The following is a 19,697-nucleotide window of genomic DNA, read 5'->3' as shown; positions in this document are numbered from 1 at the left end:
AGTATATATACTGATCCCTTTGCCATTAATAAACATTTTTTTTAAAAGCTGCTGTTAGCAAGGCTATGTTCAAACGTGCATCATAGGCCTGTAAAACGCATGAATACCCCAAATTTACTTAAAAACTAATCACATCTATATGTTTCTGCATCATGTGACATCATCAGATGATTAACCCCCCTGACAGCCATTTTCCATTTTTTCATTTTTATTTTTTATTCCCTGCCTTCTAGGAGCCATAACGTTTTTATTTTTGTTTTGTTTTGTTCACATAGCCCCTATCAGGAATATTGGCACCATTTAATATTGCATATTATGTAGTGGAAGCTGGAGGAAAAATTCAAAATGGAGTGGAATTGGGAAAAAAGCAATTCCTCCGTAGTTTTATGGATTTCATTTTTTATAGCATTCTAGTATGACATGTTAGGGCCCATGCACACGGCTGTGGCCGTATTGCGGCCCGCAAACAGCGGGTCCACAATACACGGGCACTGGCCGCGTGTACCCCGTGTGCACGGATTGGAAGCCCACAGAAGCACCACAGTGTGCTTCTGTGGATTTTCTGTCCATGCCTCCGCACCGCAAAAAAGTAGTGCATGCACTACTTTTTTGCAGTGTGGACAGTCGGATGCAGATCGCGGACCCAATTCAAGTGAATGGGTCCGCGATCCGCATGCGGCGGCCCCACGGTCGGTGCCCGTGCATTGCGGATCGCAATTTGTTGTCCTCAGCATGGGCCCGGCCGGCACATGTTCGTGTGCATGAGGCCTTAACTTCATTCTGTGGGTCAGTAAGATTATAATAATATCAATTTTTTTTATAGTTTTTCTGTTTAAAAAAAAAAACTTTTTTATATTTTCGTCTATGAAGTTGTGTAAGCGCTCAACTTTTGCCAGGTGATCTGCACTTTTTTTAAACCATGAGTTTTTGATCACTTTTTAATCAGTTGGTTTTCAGAGGCAAAACAAAAAAAAAAGTCAATTTGACCGTTTTCATTTTTCTTTTATTAAACCATTCACCAAATAGGATAAATAATTTTATAGTTTAATAGTTTGAGTATTTTTGCATGCAGTTAGGCAATTTATTGTTATTTTTCTTATTGATTAGTTATATTTATTTGTAAAATGGGAATTTTCTGGTTCTTTATATATATATATATTTTTTTTTTTTTTAAAGTTTTTTTAACCTTATTTTTATTCCCCACTAGAAGGACTTGCAATTATTAGATCGCTTATAGCATAGACTACAATGCTTTACTATTGCAAATTCGAACGGCTCCCTGAACGGCTCCCTGAAAAATCGGTGGGGGTGCAAGGACTTGGAAAAAGGATAGGTCATCATTATCAATTCCTGGATAACCCCTTTAAGGGTCCATTCACACGTCCGCAATTTCGTTCTGCATTTGACCCATTCATTTCTATGGGGCAGCACAATGTGCTGCCCGGATCCGGAATTGTGGATCCGCACTTCCGGGTCCGCAATTCCGATCCCGAAAAAAGTAGAACATGTCCTATTCTTGTCCACAATTGCGGACAAGAATAGGTATTTTCTATTAAGTGACGGCGATGTGCGGTCCACAAAATGCGGAACACACATCGCCAATGTCTGTGTTTTTTGCGTATCCACGGATCCGTGGATCCGCAAAGACACACACGGACGTGTGAATGGACCCTAAGGGAGGTATATTTGAATTCCATACAACATATATTCCAAAACTGATTGTGTGCACAGGCTCTAGAGTAAGGGCTCATGCACAGAAACGTATTTTATTTCCTTGTCCGTTCCGGGGTTTTTTTGCGGACCATATGCGGAACCATTCACTTCAATGGGTCTGCAAAAAAAATTGTTACTCCATGTGCATTCCGTTTCCGTATGTCTGTATTTCCGTTCCGCAAAAAAATAGAACATGTCCTATTATTGTCCGCATAATGGACAAGGATAGGACTGTTCTATTAGGGGCCAGCAGTTCTGTTCTGCAAAATACAAAATGCACACGGATGTCTTCGGTATTTTTTGCGAATCCATTTTTTGCGGACCGCAAAATACAGAAAAAGACATACGGCCGTGTGCAAGAGGCCTAAAGGAGAGGCAGATGAAATGATTGTTAATGTTTTAGAACTGCATTTATTAACAATAGCCATCCACTTTATGCTAGACATATAAAGCAGTTTCCATGGACACAGATAAAAAAGACATGTGCGACTGGTAAGCTTATCTTGAAGGGAACATTAGCAATGAGCCATGTAAGCCAGGTGAACAATACAGGTGCATGAAGGCAAGCAAAGACAGGGAGACTGTTGACACTGAAAACGTAACGGTACAGCCGCACAGGGTGTAAATGATGTGGATATTCCGCAGTGGAATTGTGTGTGGTGGAAAATCCGCAGCTTTTACAGTAGCAGCGAAGTGGAGGAGACTTTAAACATTTGTACAGCAATCCACACGTAAGGCTTTTACATGATGGAAATCACTGATCAGACACTGACTGTGTGTCTATCCCTCCAGCACATTTATCATCCATTTGATGCACATCTAGACAGCCTCTTAAAGTTTACACCAGTTTACTCAGTTTCACATGAGTATATTCCATGCAGGGTAATATACGCTCTGTAGACAGTAGTATTCCCCAGACTGAACGCTGATCCTTTGCCACAAACTCAAAGCGTTTTAATGATTTTTTTTTTACGCGGTTTCCTGCCTGACCACGGCTGTACTGAATTGTACTGACAGCAGAATGTCAGTACAATTCAGGACAGCCAAGGTTGGGTGGGAACACACAGCATTATAAATCATTCTAAGGGCTCATGCACACGACCGTATTTATTTTGCAGTCTGCAAAATACGGATCCACAAAAAATACAGACAGCCGTGTGCATTCCGTATTTTGCGTAACGGAACAACTGGCCTAATAGGACATGTTCTATTTTTTGGCGGAATGGACATACGGAATGCACACAGAGTAATTTCCATATTTTTTCCGGCCCCATTGAAATAAATGGTTCCGCATATGGACCGCAAAAAAACGGAGCAGACAAAAAAAATACGTGTCACAGAAGCTGTTTTCAGTCCGGAAAATACTGCTGTCACGTGGAGCGTTTTTCCCACACTGAATATACCTTTATGAAATTGCCCTTAATAAGGCTACATGCACACGACCGTATGTCGTCCGTTTTTTTTTTTGCAACAATGCCTAAAACGGACAAGAATAGGACATGTTCTATTATTTTTTTTGCGGGGCTACGGAACGGACATACTGATGCGGACAGCACACGGTGTGCTGTCTGCATTTTTTGCGGACCCATTGAAATGAATAGGTCTGCATCTTATCCGCGTCTTATTAAAAAAGGGAACAGACACGGAAACAAACAACATTCGTGTGCATGTAGCCTAAATCTGAGCCAGTGAGTATTCAGCTGCCCTGCAGCGCCACCACTGGAGAAACTAAGCAGTACATAGTGGTTTTTGGACAACTAATGACAATGCACGGACAAGGTAGGTCCTCTATTCGATGGAGATCCTCAATGAATGGGGGTCTCCTTTATTTATGTTGCAAAATGGCCTTAAATAAAATTATATGCTGTATTTTTTTTGAAAGGGGTTCGTTTTCCTTCAAGCGTACAATGTCTTAGAAAAAATGTCTTACAATTGTTCTTATTAATTCTTAAGAAGATAAAAGATTGTATTGCTGCATTCTTGTGAGAGATATCTTGTTCTCTCCAGTAATTTGTGTTTCTGATCACCTTACTTGTTGCTTTTGTCCATATCTAAAGTAAAAGCAACAAGAGGCTTGGTTTGAAACTGCTACCGCCATTAGAACCAAGGGGAAAAGACAGGCAGACAATCCGCCTAATCAGGGGAGCATTCAGAAGAAACGACTACCGAACTTAATTCCCAGCACTCATCAGTGATTTTCAAAGAAGGAAAATGATAAACCATTTATGCCGTTTTTTGTTTTGTATTGGAAAAGTGTGCAAAAATGGTGCAAGCTCTGTTGTAATCACCGTCATTAGTGCCGTACACACTTGACCTCCTCTTTTCAGGCTGCTGTATTTATTTTTCAAGAAATTGCAAGTAAAAAAAAATGAAGACTGGGGCCTGCTGTGAACTTATTTTGGAGCCTGAGGAATACGTGTCTGCGGTGAACCCTTTGCCAATTTGTACTTTCTTTCCATTATTAAAGGTTTTTTTGTATTGGAAAAAAGAAAAAAATATATATATTGTTATTGTCATCTTCATAAAACCTTTGTGCTGGGGCCAGTCTGAGGCGCCCATGTTTGATTTCATTTTGCTATATATTTAATTTGCCTTGTTTGCTAAGATTTCTCTTCATAAAGATTGAATTGTGACACCACTGTGTATCAGAGTGATTGATTTTTTTTTATATGGCTATGAAAGAGAATGGTAGATGAATATTACCCTTTGCATTGTCAAAGAAAGCTGACATTTTAGGTCTTCAACTAGACAAAGCAAAGAAATAAGTTACAGAATTTGCTGGAACAGAACAACACAGATATAGAGAAAAAAACGGATTGTTGTAGAATACAAAATATTATTGTTATTATCTTAGCATCATAATCTTGAAACTGTATCTGATTACTACTATTCTTTATGTTGGAAAAGGGTTATAAGTAGCATTTTTAACTGTACATGCACACGTTCAGGATTCATGTGCGGAGAATCTACACTGAAATCCGCAGGCAAATCCATGCGGTCAATCAATTGGTGCGGATTTTGAAATGAAGAAAATCCGGTCAGGAAAAATAAAATAAATTGACATGCTGCGGATTTTAAAATCCGCACCGCAGGTCAAAACCCGCTAGGAAAAAATCTGCACCTGTGGTGACGTCACTGCGCTCATCACATGGTCCATCACATGATCTTTTTTTACCATGGTGATGGATCATGTGATGGACCATGTGATGAGCGCAGTGACGTCACCACAGGTCCTTTTCCAGAAAGAAGAGGAGTCGGGCTGCGCGAACAAGTGGATTAAGGTGAGTTAAATTATTTATTTATTTTACCCCTCCAGCCCTATTTTACTAAGCATTCTGTATTAAGAATGCTATTATTTTCTCTTATAACCATGTTATAAGGGAAAATAATAATGATCGGGTCCCCCTCCCGATCATCTCCTAGCAACCATGCGTGAAAATCGCACCGCATCCTCACTTGCTTGCGGATGCTTGCGATTTTCACGCATCCCCATTCACTTCTATGGTGCCTGCGTTGAGTGAAAAACACACAAAATAGAGCATGCTGCAATTTTAACACAACGCACAAGTGATGCGTGAAAATCACCGCTCATGTGCACAGCCCCATAGAAATGAATGGGTCCGGATTCAGTGCGGGTGCAATGTGTTCACCTCACGCATTGCACCCGTGCAGAAATCTCGCCTGTTTGAAAGAGGCCTTAGGCTACATTCACACGACCGTATGTGTTTTGCAGTCGGCAGTGGATCCGCAGGTTTTTTTGCCGATCCATTGTAACAATGCCTATCCTTGTCCACAAAACGGACAAGAATAGGTCATCCTCTATATTTTTTGTGGGGCTACGGAACAGACATACGGATTCAGACAGCACACAATGTGCTGTCCGCTTTTTTTGCAGACCCATTGAAATGAATCCAATACGCATAAAAAACGTAACGGACACAGAAACAAAATACATTTATGTGCATGTAGCCTTATGTGCAGAAAATTTACATGAAATCTGAACCAAAACCACACAAAAAACTCTGCACTATTTGCGGTTGGATGAGTTTTTATGCGGTTTTTGGTGCTGATTTTTGTGCTGATTTTATGTTTATGGCATGGATTCCACAGCACAAAAATCCTTGCCAAAAACTTCTCCATTCATTCCATATGGTGCTGTTTGTTCGGCAAGCGGTTTTATAAGCTGCACTGCGAATAGTGTCCAGTAGTAGTGTCCAGTCCATTCATGACATGGATTACACATGAAATCTGCATTCCATTGAAAATAGCCAGGAATGAAAATCCTTGCCGAAACCACACCCAAAACCACATTTAGGCTAGGTCTACACGACGACATGTGTCGCGTGACTTATAGGGCACAACTACACTGCAGCAATGTCGCGCGTCAATTTTTATAATGATAGTCTATGGTGTTGCAATGCGACATGATGCGATTGCGACGCAACAGTCGCAGAAAAATCCGTCTCGAATGGATTTTTTGCGACTGTCGTATCGCAGTCGCAGCATGTCGCAGTCCGACACCATAGACTATCATTATAAAAATTGTCGAACGAGAAATGTTGTCGTGTAGACCTAGCCTTAAAGGGAACCTATTACCAGGATTTTGTGTATAGAGCTGAAGACACGGGTTGCTAGATGGCCGCTAGCACATCCGCAATACCCAGTCCCCATAGCTCTGTGTGCTTTTATTGTGTAAAAAAAAAAAGATTTGATACATATGCAAATTAACCTGAGATGACTCATCTCAGGGACAGGACTCATCTCAGGTTAATTTGCATATGTATCAGATTGTTGTTGTTTTTTTACACAATAAAAGCACACAGAGCTATGGGGACTGGGTATTGCGGATGTGCTAGCGGCCATCTAGCAACCCATGTCCGCAGCTCTATACACAAAATCCCGGTGACAGGTTCCCTTTAAACGCTTCAGAAAAAAATGCTGGAATGATGCAGATTCCTCATAAGGTTTTCTTTGTGTGTTTTTGGTTCAGATTTCATGTCCAAAATATCCTGTGTGAACCTAGCATATGGGTAAAACCACTCTACAGAAGGTGCTGAATTTCTTGAGCAATTGACATGCTGTGGATTTTAAAATCTGCATGGGTTAATTTCCACACCTAAGAAAAAAAATGCAGTGTACATGGGATTTGTGTAATCTCATCACTGTGCTGGTACTGTATTATCCTGCACTTTTTCTGCACAAAATCCAAGCAGAAAAACTGTGCGTAATCTGTAGCGTGTGCAGCCACCCTTAGGGCTCTTTCACAGGAGCGTGTCCCTTGTGGGAATCACGCTCTGTATGAGAGAGGGATTGTGCAGTCTGGACAGGAAGCGCACAGCGTCATTATGATTGATAATGCTGTGTGCCTCTGTGTGACCTTTCTGTAACGGAATAAAGCCTCATTCACACTTCAGTGTTCCACGGATGTGTGCTGCACATGTTCTCCACATCCCCATTCATTTTAATGTGTGTATTCACACATCAGTGTTTTAGCACAGTCCGTGGGTCAGTTTTTTTTTTAGCAGGGATGCATGCTCTATTTTGTTCATGTTCACGGATCCATCCATATAGTCTATGGGTCTGTGAAAACCACGGATGCAACACGAATGCCATCCATGTTGCATCCGTGTTTCACGGATCATCAGGAAGAGATGCTTTGAAAATTATTTTTCAGCTGTTCAGTGCCAGTGAAACACGGATGGCACACGGACAGCTTCACGGATGCATCACTGACCACCTGCTCACGGATTTGAGCACAGACACGGACATGTGAATGAGGCTTAATACGGACATAAAGCTGTCAGTATGATTCTGTTGCAGAAAGCTCAGAACATGATTTCTGCAAGGGACACGTTTGTGTGAACGAGCCCTTAGTCTAGGTTGACGAGTGGCACATTTGTTGCAAAAATTTTTGTTGTGTACATATGAGTGGGGTTTGTAAAGATCCATGGTCATGGTAGAGAAAAAGAAAACCGATTCAGAATTTCCATTTTCACAAAAAGAAAATGTTGCTTCTAAGGTTTTCAGTTCACTAGACAATTTGGGTACAGAGCCAGTAGGCAGATTGCAGCTGTGCAAACACTATGGGGCAGATTTTCAAAGTCTATAAATGGGAAAATGTAATGAACCATAAACGAAATAGTGAACAGAGTATTAGTCACACATGAAGGCAAACAATGGCATCAGTACTAACATAAATCAATATATCAGTATGGTGGTATCTGGTGATAGTTCAAAATCTCTACATGTTTCACTTACGGATACCCCCAAAATGCATACGGAGCGCAGACTATCACCATTCCTCTACTGGGGCATTTTTCCCCAGGTTGGGACGCCCAGGGCCTGGTTCATAGGGACAGATTCCAAACTGACATACTAGCCAGTCAGCCCAGTCTTCGCTTCCCCCCCCCCCCCAGCTATCTAGCAGTGAGCAAAGAGTGGGCAGGGCTGCAGTCCTGTACATCCAAAGGCACAGCTCACCAAGTACAGGACCTAGAAGGGTGCAGGACGTTTAGTGATCAAGACCAGTTATACAGGAGGACGACTAAACTAGGGATGAATAGGGTAAGCTAAAGCTCACTTGCTTACCGCTGCACAAGTTTATATGTTGTGGTGGTAAGATATTATCTGTAAGCCAATGTAAGCCATAGGCAGCTGTGGTCACAGTAAGTATCCCGGAGACCAGCCAAAGTGGTCTCCCTGCGCGAACGGCGAACGCGATTTGCCGCAAATGTTCGCGAACCGGGCGAACCGCCATAGACTTCAATAGGCAGGCGAATTTTAAAACCCACAGGGACTATTTCTGGCCACAACAGCGATGGAAAAGTTGTTTCAAGGGGACTAACACCTGGACTGTGGCATGCCGGAGGGGGATCCATGGCAAAACTCCCATGGAAAATTACATAGTTGACGCAGAGTCGGGTTTTAATCCATAAAGGGCATAAATCACCTAACATTCCTAAATTGTTTGGAATAACATGCTTTAAAACATCAGGTATGATGTTGTATCGATCAGGTAGTGTAAGGGTTACGCCCGCTTCACAGTGACAGACCAAACTCCCCGTTTAACACACCACAAACAACCGCAAACAGTCAATTTGCACAACCGCAAACTCCCCATTTGCACAAGGTTAGATACCAAGCTAGCCATGTCCCGTTCCTTGTCCTCACTGACGTCATTGAAGGTCTCTTCCTCCACCCAGCCACGTACAACACCAAGGGTCCCCGAAAGGTGACAACAAGCCCCCTGGGACGCTTGCTGTGGTTGGTCTTCCACCTCCTAAAAGCCACCTTCCTCTTCTGACTCCTCTTCTTCAGACTCCTCTCTCTGCGTTGCCGCAGGTCCAGCAATCGACGACGACAAGGCTGCTTCTGGTGGTGATGGTGACCACAACTCTTCCTCTTCATGCTCATCTATGACCTGATCCAGCACTCTTCACAGGGCACGCTCCAGAAAAAACGCATATGGGATGAGGTCGATGATGTTGCCTTGGGTTTGACTGACCAGGTTTGTCACCTCCGCAAAAGGACGCATGAGCCTACAGCCATTGTGCATGAGCGTTCAGTAACGTGGCCAAAAAATACCCAGCTCCGCAGATGCTGTCCTCTTTTTTTTTAATTAAAAAAATCAGTTCTTACCAGTTTAATCTCTGTTTTGTCCCCTATCAGGGGCCGGTGTGGTGTATGGAATAGATTTTAGGAACCGGGAGATGGAAAAAGATGCTTGGTCAGTCCTCTTACTTCCAATTTGGGGCACTGCGCGTGCGCTGTGCAATTTTCTGTGCTACCAGATATGAGTGGTATGTTAAGTAGTACTATTCCTATCAGTTTAATCTCTGTTACGTCCCCTATCAGGGGACGTGTATGGAATAGATTTTAGGAACCGGGAGATGGAAAAAGATGCTTGGTCGGTCCTCTTAATTCCAATTTGGGGCACTGCGCGTGCGCCGTGCAATGTACTGTGCTACCAGATATGAGTGGTATGTTAAATAGTACTATTCCTATCAGTTTAATCCCTGTTACGTCCCCTATCAGGGGGCGTGTATGGAATAGATTTTAGGAACCGGGAGATGGAAAAAGATGCTTGGTTGGTCCTCTTACTTCCAATTTGGGGCACTGCGCGTGCGCCGTGCAATGTACTATGCAATCCCAATATGAGTGGTATGTTAAGTAGTACTATTCCTATCAGTTTAATCCTTTCAGGGGACGTGTATGGAATAGAGTTTAGACAACCGCAAAGAGTTGTCAATAGTTGACACACTCATGACAAAAATTTTATTCCTCTATGCGTCAATCTTGGTGTAGTGATGACTGTGCTCGTGCGCACGTTTGGCAGATTGCAGGCGATGGCGGTTTTTCAAAGCCTATGGTCGTGCTGAGGTAGTTCAGTGACAGTTAAGTGACCCAGAAAACAATGATTCTGCAGTGTGGGCCCATTGTTGGCCTAGTAGGCTTTAATGATCACCTTAGATGATCACCAAGAAAATTAATGTTTTTTCTATGCAAAATTATCCAGCCGATCGCTTTTGGTCTGTTCACAATGAAGCAACGACCTTATCTCATCTGGGGTGTGCCAACATTGCCATTGCCAACACACTGAGAGGTGATCACTTCATTGTGATACGCAAGCCCCTTCACCACAACAAGGTAACGATCACGAAGGGGAATTGACACATGTATGTGCCTTTTTTTTTGTTTTGTTTTTGCAGCCACAGTGCAGCACCAGAGGCCAGAAAAATTAGGCATGTACACATGCCTGAAAAATTAGGTATTGTTGCAGCCGCTGCTGTAGCAGTAGCCGGAAACATTGATGTTTTCCAGGCAGAAAGTGCACTAAAACATTTTGGCTTGAACCCTAGTTGGTGGCGGAGAAGTCACGCAAGTCATCCGGCATGCAGGAGATAAAATACAGCAGCGTGTGGACCATTTTTAGCCCAAGGCAGCTCATCTCATCACCAGGCCTTTTTTAGTCAAATGTATCGCCCACTGTCAGTCCCTTCGGGATCCATGCCTCATTCATCTTAATAAAGGTGAGGTAATCTAGACTTTTTTGACCTAGGCGACTTCTCTTCTCAGTGACAATACCTCCTGCTGCACTGAAGGTCCTTTCTGACAGGACACTTGAAGCGGGGCAGGCCAGAAGTTCTATCGCAAACTGGGATAGCTCAGGCCACAGGTCAAGCCTGCACACCCAGTAGTCAAGGGGTTCATCGCTCCTCAGAGTGTCGATATCTGCAGTAAAGGCGAGGTAGTCTGCTACCTTTCAGTCGAGTCATTCTCTGAGGGTGGACCCCGAAGGGCTGTGGCGATGCGTAGGACTTAAAAAGCTCTGCATGTCCTCCATCAACAACACGTCTGTAAAGCGTCCTGTCCTTGCCGGCGTGGTCGTGGTAGGAGGAGGATTACTTTCACCTCTTCCCCTGTTAGATTTCCGTTGTGCTGTGACATCACCCTTATACGCTGTGTAAAGCATACTTTTTAACTTGTTTTGGAACTGCTGCATCCTTTCCAACTTCCGGTAATTCGGTAACATTTCAGGTACTTTCTGCTTATACCGGGGGTCTAGTAGCGTGGCCACCCAGTACAGGTCGTTTTCCTTCAGCCTTTTTATACGAGGGTCCCTCAACAGGCACGACAGCATGAAAGACACCATTTGCACAAGGTTGGATGCCGAGCTACTCATGTCCTGTTCCTCGTCCTCACTGATCTCACTAAAGGTCTGTTCTTCCCCCCAGCCACGTACAACACCACGGGTACCAGATAGGTGACAACGAGCCCCCTGGGATGCCTGCTGTGGTTGGTCGTCCTCCTCCTCAAAGCCACATTCCTCCTCTGACTCCTCTTCCTCAGACTCCTCTTCCAGCATTGCTGCAGGTCCAGCAAGCGATGCTGATAAGGCTGTTTCTGGTGGTGATGGTGACCACAACTCTTCCTCTTCACGCTCATCTACGGCCTGATCCAGCACTCTTCGCAGGGCACGCTCCAGGAAGAAGAAAAAATGGGATGATGTCACTGATGGTGCCTTCGGTGCGACTGACTAGGTTTGTCACCTCCTCAAAAGGAGGCATGAGCCTACAAGCATTGGCATGAGCGTCTAGTAATGTGGCAAAAAAATACCCAGCTCCGCAGAGGCTGTCCTAGCACCCCGGTCATACAAATACTCGTTGATGGCTTTTTCTTGTTGGAGCATGCGATCGAACATTAGGAGTGTTGAATTCCAACGTGTCGGGCTGTCGCAAATCAAGCGCCTCACTGGCATGTTGTTTCGTCGCTGAATATCTGAAAAGTGCGCCATGGCCATGTAGGAATGCCTGAAATGGCCACACACCTTCCTGGCCTGCTTGAGGACGTCCTGTAAGCCTGGGTACTTATGCACAAAGCGTTGTACGATCAGATTCAACACATGTGCCATGCACGGCACATGTGTCAACTTGCCCAAATTCAATGCCGCCAACAAATTGCTTCCGTTGTCACACACCACTTTGCCGATCTCCAGTTGGTGCAGAGTCAGCCACTGATCCACCTGTGCGTTCAGGGCGGACAGGAGTGCTGGTCCGGTGTGACTCTCTGCTTTCAGGCAAGTCAACCCCAAGACGGCGTGACACTGTCTTATCCGGGATGTGGAAAAGCCCCTGGGGAGCTGGGGGGGTGCAGTTGATGTAGAGCAAGACGCAGCAGCAGAAGAGGACTCAGCTGAGGGGGTTAGCGAAGAAGATGGAGTAGGAGGAGTAGAGGAGGTGGCAGCAGGCCTGCCTGCAAGTCGTAGCGGTGTCACCAACTCCTCTGCAGAGTCACGCATTCCATGCTTGGCAGCCGTCAGCAGGTTTACCCAATGCGCAGTGTACGTGATATACCTGCCCTGACTGTGCTTTGCAGACCAGGCATCAGTGGCGAGATGGACCCTTGCCCCAACACTGTGTGCCAGACATGCCATGACTTCCTTTTCCACAATAGAGTACAGGTTGGGGATTGCCTTTTGTGAAAAGAAATTTCGGCCGGGTACCTTCCACTGCAGTGTACCAATAGCTACAAATTTTTTGAAGGCCTCAGACTCCACCAGCTTGTATGGTAAAAGCTGGCGGGCTAAGAGTTCCGACAAGCCAGCTGTCAGACGCCGGGCAAGGGGGTGACTCTGTGACATTGGCTTCTTACGCTCAAACATTTCCTTGACAGACACCTGACTGTGGGCAGATGAGCAGGAACTGCTGAAGGCGAGAGGCGGAGTGGCGGATGGTTGAGAGGGGGCAAGGAGGACAGCAGTGGTTGACGTGGCTCAAGATGCTGGACCAGGAGGAGGATGGCGGCTTTAAGTTTGTGTACTGCTTGTACTCATGTGTTGATCCCATAGGCGTTTGTGATTTGAGATCATGTGCCTTCGCAAAGCAGTTGTACCTAGGTGGGTGGACTTCCCACGACTCAGTTTCTTTTGGCACAGGTTGCAAATGGCATTGCTGTTATCAGAGGCAGACACACAAAAAAAATGCCACACTGCTGAACTTTGCAATGACGGCATTCTGGTGGTGGCAACAGCATGCGTTGATTGGCGTGCTGTCTGGCTGACCCCGGGTGCCGATACATGCTGTCTGACTGTGCCACTAGCTCCTTGCGACGACCTCCCCCTGCTTCCAACTCGTCTCCTCCTCCTCTGTCTCCCCATCTGAACTCTCCCCCTGTTCTTCTTCTCTTCAAGCGGGCACCCAAGAGACATCCACGGACACATCGTCATCATAAACTACTTCACTTGTATCTGACAACTCAGCAAAGGAAGCAGCAGCGGGTACATCATCATCATCATCACACCGTACGTCCATGTGTGTAATGCTGCCTGACTGAGACATATCCCTGTTATCTACATCCTCTGGCAATAATGGTTGCGCATCACTCATTTCTTCCAACTGATGTATAAATAACTCCTCTGACAGATCAAGTGAAGCAGCTGTGGTGCTAGTGTTGGTGGTGGCGGCAGGCGGGCGAGTGGTAACTTGAGAGGTGCCTGAAGCGGAGCTGGAGGAGGATGGTGCGTTAAGGTTCCGAGCGGAAGCTGTAGAAGATTGGGTGTCCTGTGTTAGCCAGTCAACTATGTCCTCAGAACTTTTTGAGTTCAGGGTACGTGGCCTCTGAACACTGGGCATTATTCTAGGGCCAAAGGAAGTCACAGCACCACGACCACGACGGCCCCTGCGGGGTGGCCTGCCTCTGCCTGTCATTTTTTTTTCCGATTAGTTGTACTATGCGTGCAAACTACTGTGACACCAGATATGAGTGGCACTGGTGGCACTGTGCACTGGCAGTAGTTGGCACTTTACACGCTGTAGGCCTGACACACACGCTTGCAGGCAACTAACTGCAATTAGGTTACAGTGAAAAAAGTTTTTTTATTTTTTTAAATGCAAGCTACTGTGACACCAGATATGAGTGGTGGCACTGGGCAAGTGGGCACAGTATACGCTGTGGGCCGCCTGACACACACGCTGGCAGGCAACTGCAATTAGATTACAGAGGGGAAAAAAAGCAGACTGATGTACTAGCCCTAAAAAGGGCTTTTTGGGGTGCTGTCAGGACGATGTCCTTACAGCAGATCAGATGAGTCTTTCAGGACTGGAGTGGACACTGAATACACTGGCCTAGCTATCGATTTCCCTATTAAATCAGCAGCAGCTGCACTGTCCCTCCTCTCACTAAGACTGCAGCTTCCGAATGAATCTAAGATGGATGCTGTCCTTGCTTTTTGCTAGGAGGTGGGAGGGTCTTGGAGGGAGAGTATGCTGCTGATTGGCTGGAATGTGTCTGCTGACTGTGAGGTACAGGGTCAAAGTTTGCTCAATGATGACAAATAGGGGGCGGACCGAACATCGCATATGTTCGCCCGCCGCGGCGAACACGAACAAGCGATATTCGCCGGGAACTGTTCGCTGGCGAATAGTTCGGGACATCTCTAGGCCTAAACTGGCAGTGGATCCGCTGAAGTTATGAAGAGGCGCCAGCCTCTCCATAACTTCAGCACATCCAGTGCCAGTTCTAAATGCTGCCGAGCTGTTTACATTTAGACCTTTTTCTATGCCTAAAACAGACTTAGAAAATGGTGAATGAGACGAGTCTGCCAGCCCGTCCCCCTACCTGCCTACACCACGCCCTCTTGATTCGACCTGGCAATTAACTGTTGCACCTCTATCTGCGCCTGAAATACGCCTAATTTTAGTGTATTTCAGAATAGTAAATTACCCCATTTGTGTGTAAAATATACAAACATACACGATTTTTATTTTCCCATTTGCTTTCATAAACATTTTTTTAAATATTAGGTATTTATTTTAGCTATTTTTAGTAAAGTGGGTTTTTTTATGCATAAAATATACAAAAAAACATAAAAAAGCCAAAAGCTTAAAATGTCCAAATTTCCCCAAAGATGAATACTCAAGGGGGTCAACATATAAAAGTCACTTTGAAGAAGCTTCTATTGTTTTGGCACTTTACAATATCTGTACTGCCTGTATAGTGCCACAGAACCAACAATAGAAACATAGGGGGTCATTTACTATTCAGAAATATGCCTATACTATATTTAGTATACTTTTCCTCTAAAAAAGTGGTTGTGGGTGGGGAAGGGGTCGGGCCGGCATCATTTTTTACACCTATTTTAGGCATCGAAAATGGTCTGAATGTAAGTCAGCAAGGAGGCTGTCTTTCATTTAGACTGGTGCTAGATAAGCCGAAGTTATTTAGAGACCGGCGCCTCTTCATAACTTTGGTGGATCCACCACCAGCTATAGGGGTTATTAAGACCAGCGTCTAAAACGCTGGTGTTAATAAATGACCCCCATAGACAAATTTCAAAATCCAAAATGCGCTCTAGTCCTCTAAAGTCTTGCAGTGAGCCTAGCCAGTAAATAAATTACACAAATAGCAACCATTTTCATGGTAAACATGAGTGGACACCTGGATGTTCAGGTTCGACGGGTTCGGCCGAACTTCACAAAAAAGTTCGAGTTCGGGACCCGAACTTGACCCCGAACCAAACCCCATTGAAGTCAATGGGGACCCGAACTTTTGAGAACTAAAACGGCTCTAAAAATGTCATGGAAAGGGCTAGAGGGCTGCAAATGGCAGCAAAATGTGGTTAAGAGCATGGCAAGTGCTCTGCAAACAAATGTGGATAGGGAAATGACTTTAAATAACATAAAATAAGTAAAAATTAAAAATAATAATCTTGATCTAGGAGGACAAGGTCCATATGGAGTGGGAGGTTGAGGTGGCAGAGGATGTGGCGGTGTAGGTGGAAGTGGCGGTAAAGGAGGGGGAGGTAGCTTACACTGTTTTTTGGTTTTAATTTTTAATTTTATTTGTTTAACCCCTTAAGGACTTAGGACGTACCTGTACTGGCATGTTTGCCGAGTCCTTAAGGACCCATGACGTACCGGTACGTCATAAGTTTAAAAGGAGATTGCGGCGCTGCTGGGGTTAATCCGCACAGGATGCCGGCTAAAATCATTCAGCCGGCATCCTGTCACAACGCCGGGGGATGGGGGGGGGGGGGGGTCATATGACCCCCCCGTATCGGCGATCGCAGCAAACCGCAGGTCAATTCAGACCTGCGGTTTGTTGCGCTTTTGGCTGATTCTGTCCCTGACTGCGGGGATCAAACTTCAAAATGCCGCATATACATTTTTTTCCACCCCCCCTGCACCCCTGAATGGTTTTATGGCGGCGGGTGGTGCAGGGGGGGTGTTGCGGGCAGTGCGGGAGGCGGGGCGGTGCGGCAGGCGGGATCGCGATCCCCCGCCCGCCTCCCCTTGAATAATCGTTGGTGTACAGTGGTATACCAGAGTGTCAGCACATTGCTGACACCCTGGTATAAACGGCTGACATCGGTGATGCGATGTCAGACGTTTAACCCTTTCCATACAGCGGTCCGTACGGACCGCTGTATGGAAAAAGTTAACAGTAAGAGGGAGCTCCCTCCCTCTCCCATCGGGGGGCTGCAGTGCCTTTGCAGCCCCCCGATGGAGAGGGAGAGAGCTCCCAGACAGACCCCAGAGAGCCCCGTCCTTACCCTTCCCCGTCTGCGAAGTTCTGACAACTACTGAGCAGACTGTGAAGGTTCCCATGGCAACAGGACGCCGTCTCAGGCGTCCTGCTGTCCATGGTGCTGAACAGATCTGTGCTAAAGGCAGAGATCTGTTCAGACAAAGTGTAAGTAAAATACAGTACAGTACAATATATATTGTACTGTATTATACAGACATCAGACCCACTGGATCTTCAAGAACCAAGTGGGTCTGGGTAAAAAAAAAAGTGAAAAAAAGTGAAAAAAAAAAGTAAAAATCAAAAAACATATTTATCACTGATTAAAAATGAAAAAATGAAAATTCCCTACACATGTTTGGTATCGCCGCGTCCGTAACGACCTGATCTATAAAACGGTCATGTTACTTTACCCGAACGGTGAACGCCATAAAAATAAAAAATAAAAAACTATGATGAAATTTACATTTTGCCCACCTTACTTCCCAAAAAATGTAATAAAAGTGATCAAAAAAGTCGCATGTACGCCAAAATTGTAACAATCAAACCGTCATCTCATCCCGCAAAAATATACCCTACCCAAGATAATCGCCAAAAAACTGAAAAAACTATGGCTCTCAGACTATGGAGACACTAAAACATGATTTTTTTTGTTTCAAAAATGAAATCATTGTGTAAAACTTACATAAACAAAAAAAAAGTATACATATTAGGTATCGCCGTGTCCGTATCGACCGGCTCTATAAAAATATCACATGAGTTAACCCCTCAGGTGACCACCGTAAAAAAATAAAAATAAAAACGGTGTAAAAAAAAGCCATTTTTTGTCATCTTACGTCACAAAAAGTGTAATAGCAAGCGATCAAAAAGTCATTTGCACCCCAAAATAGTGCCAATAAAACAGCCATCTCATCCCGCAAAAAATTAGACCCTACTTAAGATAATCGCCCAATAACTGAAAAAACTATGGCTCTTAGGCTATGGAGACACTAAAACTTTTTTTGTTTTAAAAATGAAATCATTGTGTAAAACTTACATAAATAAAAAAAAAATTATACATATTAGGTATCGCCGCGTCCGTGACAACCTGCTCTATAAAATTACCACATGATCTAACCTTTCAGATGAATGTTGCAAATAACAAAAAAAAAAAAGTGCCAAAAAAGCTATTTTTTGTTACCTTGCCGCACAAAAAGTGTAATATAGAGCAACCAAAAATCATATGTACCCTAAACTAGTACCAACAATACTGCCACCCTATCCCATAGTTTCTAAAATGGGGCCACTTTTTTGGAGTTTCTACTCTAGGGGTGCATCAGGTGGGCTTCAAATGGGACATGGTGTCAAAAAAAACAGTCCAGCAAAATCTGCCTTCCAAAAACCATATGGCATTCCTTTCCTTCTGTGCCCTGCCGTGTGCCCGTACAGCAGTTTACGACCGCATATTGGGTGTTTCTGTAAACTACAGAATCCGAGCAATAAATATTGAGTTTTGTTTGGCTGTTAACCCTTGCTTTGTTACTTGAAAAAAAATATTAAAATAGAAAATCTGCCAAAAAAGTGAAATTTTCAAATTGTATCTCTATTTTCCATTAAATCTTGTGCAACACCTAAAGGGTTAACAAAGTTTGTAAAATCTGTTTTGAATACCTTGAGGGGTGTAGTTTCTTAGATGGGGTCACTTTTATGGAGTTTCTACTCTAGGGGTGCATCAGGGGGGCTTCAAATGGGACATGGTGTAAATAAACCAGTCCAGCAAAATCTGCCTTCCAAAAACCAAACGGCACACCTTTCACTCTGCGCCACGCTGTGTGGCCATACAGTAGTTTACGGCCACATATGGGGTGTTTCTGTAAACGGCAGAGTCAGGGCAATAAAGATACATTCTTGTTTGGGTGTTAACCCTTGCTTTGTTAGTGTAAAAAATGGGTTAAAATGGAATATTAGGCAAAAAAATGAAATTCTCAAATTTCATCCCCATTTGCCAATAACTCTTGTGCAACACCTAAAGGATTAACGAAGTTTGTAAAATCAGTTTTGAATACCTTGAGGGGTGTAGTTTATAGAATGGGGTCATTTTTGGGTGGTTTCTATTATGTAAGCCTCGCAAAGTGACTTCAGAGCTGTAGTGGTCCCTAAAAATTGGGTTTTTGTAAATTTCTGAAAAATTTCAAGATTTGCTTCTAAACTTCTAAGCCTTGTAACATCCCCAAAAAATAAAATATCATTCCCAAAATAATTCAAACATGAAGTAGACATATGGGGAATGTAAAGTCATCACAATTTTAGGGGGTATTACTATGTATTACAGAAGTAGAGAAACAAACTTTGAAATTTGCTAATTTTTCCAAATTTTTGGTAAATTATGTATTTTTTTATGCAAAAAAAATTTTTTTTTTTACTTCATTTTACCAGTGTCATGAAGTACAATATGTGACGAAAAAGCAATCTCAGAATGGCCTGGATAAGTCAAAGCGTTTTAAAGTTATCACCACTTAAAGTGACACTGGTCAGATTTGCAATAAATGGCCAAGTCCTTAAGGTGAAATAGGGCTGAGTCCTTAAGGGGTTAAATTAGGGTACACCCCAAAACATTGAGAAATATAACCTGTGATAACTCCCTCCAGTCGTGCTAAACAAACATTCAGACAATACACTGGCTGTAGAGCAGGCCAGCACCTCCAAGGCGTAAAGGGCAAGCTCAGGTCATGTGCCCAATTTGGAGACCCATCAGTCTGTACGTGTAGGCGTGTGCACACATACTGCTCCACCATGTCGCACGTCCCCGTGATATTCACGATTCAATTGGATATCTTCTCTATCAACTTTCAATGTTCTTTTCTGCGCCTACCATGTTGATCACGGTTAGCGGCGAATCAGGTTTCCATGCCGGAGAGGGAGCGTGAGAAAGGGATACTACATCCAAGGGAGGTTAATGGATGAAATTCAATGTGATCGAGCGG

Source organism: Bufo bufo, chromosome 1 (genome assembly GCF_905171765.1).
Source record: "Bufo bufo chromosome 1, aBufBuf1.1, whole genome shotgun sequence".
NCBI classification, from domain to species: domain Eukaryota; kingdom Metazoa; phylum Chordata; class Amphibia; order Anura; family Bufonidae; genus Bufo; species Bufo bufo.
Note: the sequence above shows the minus strand (reverse complement) of the source record.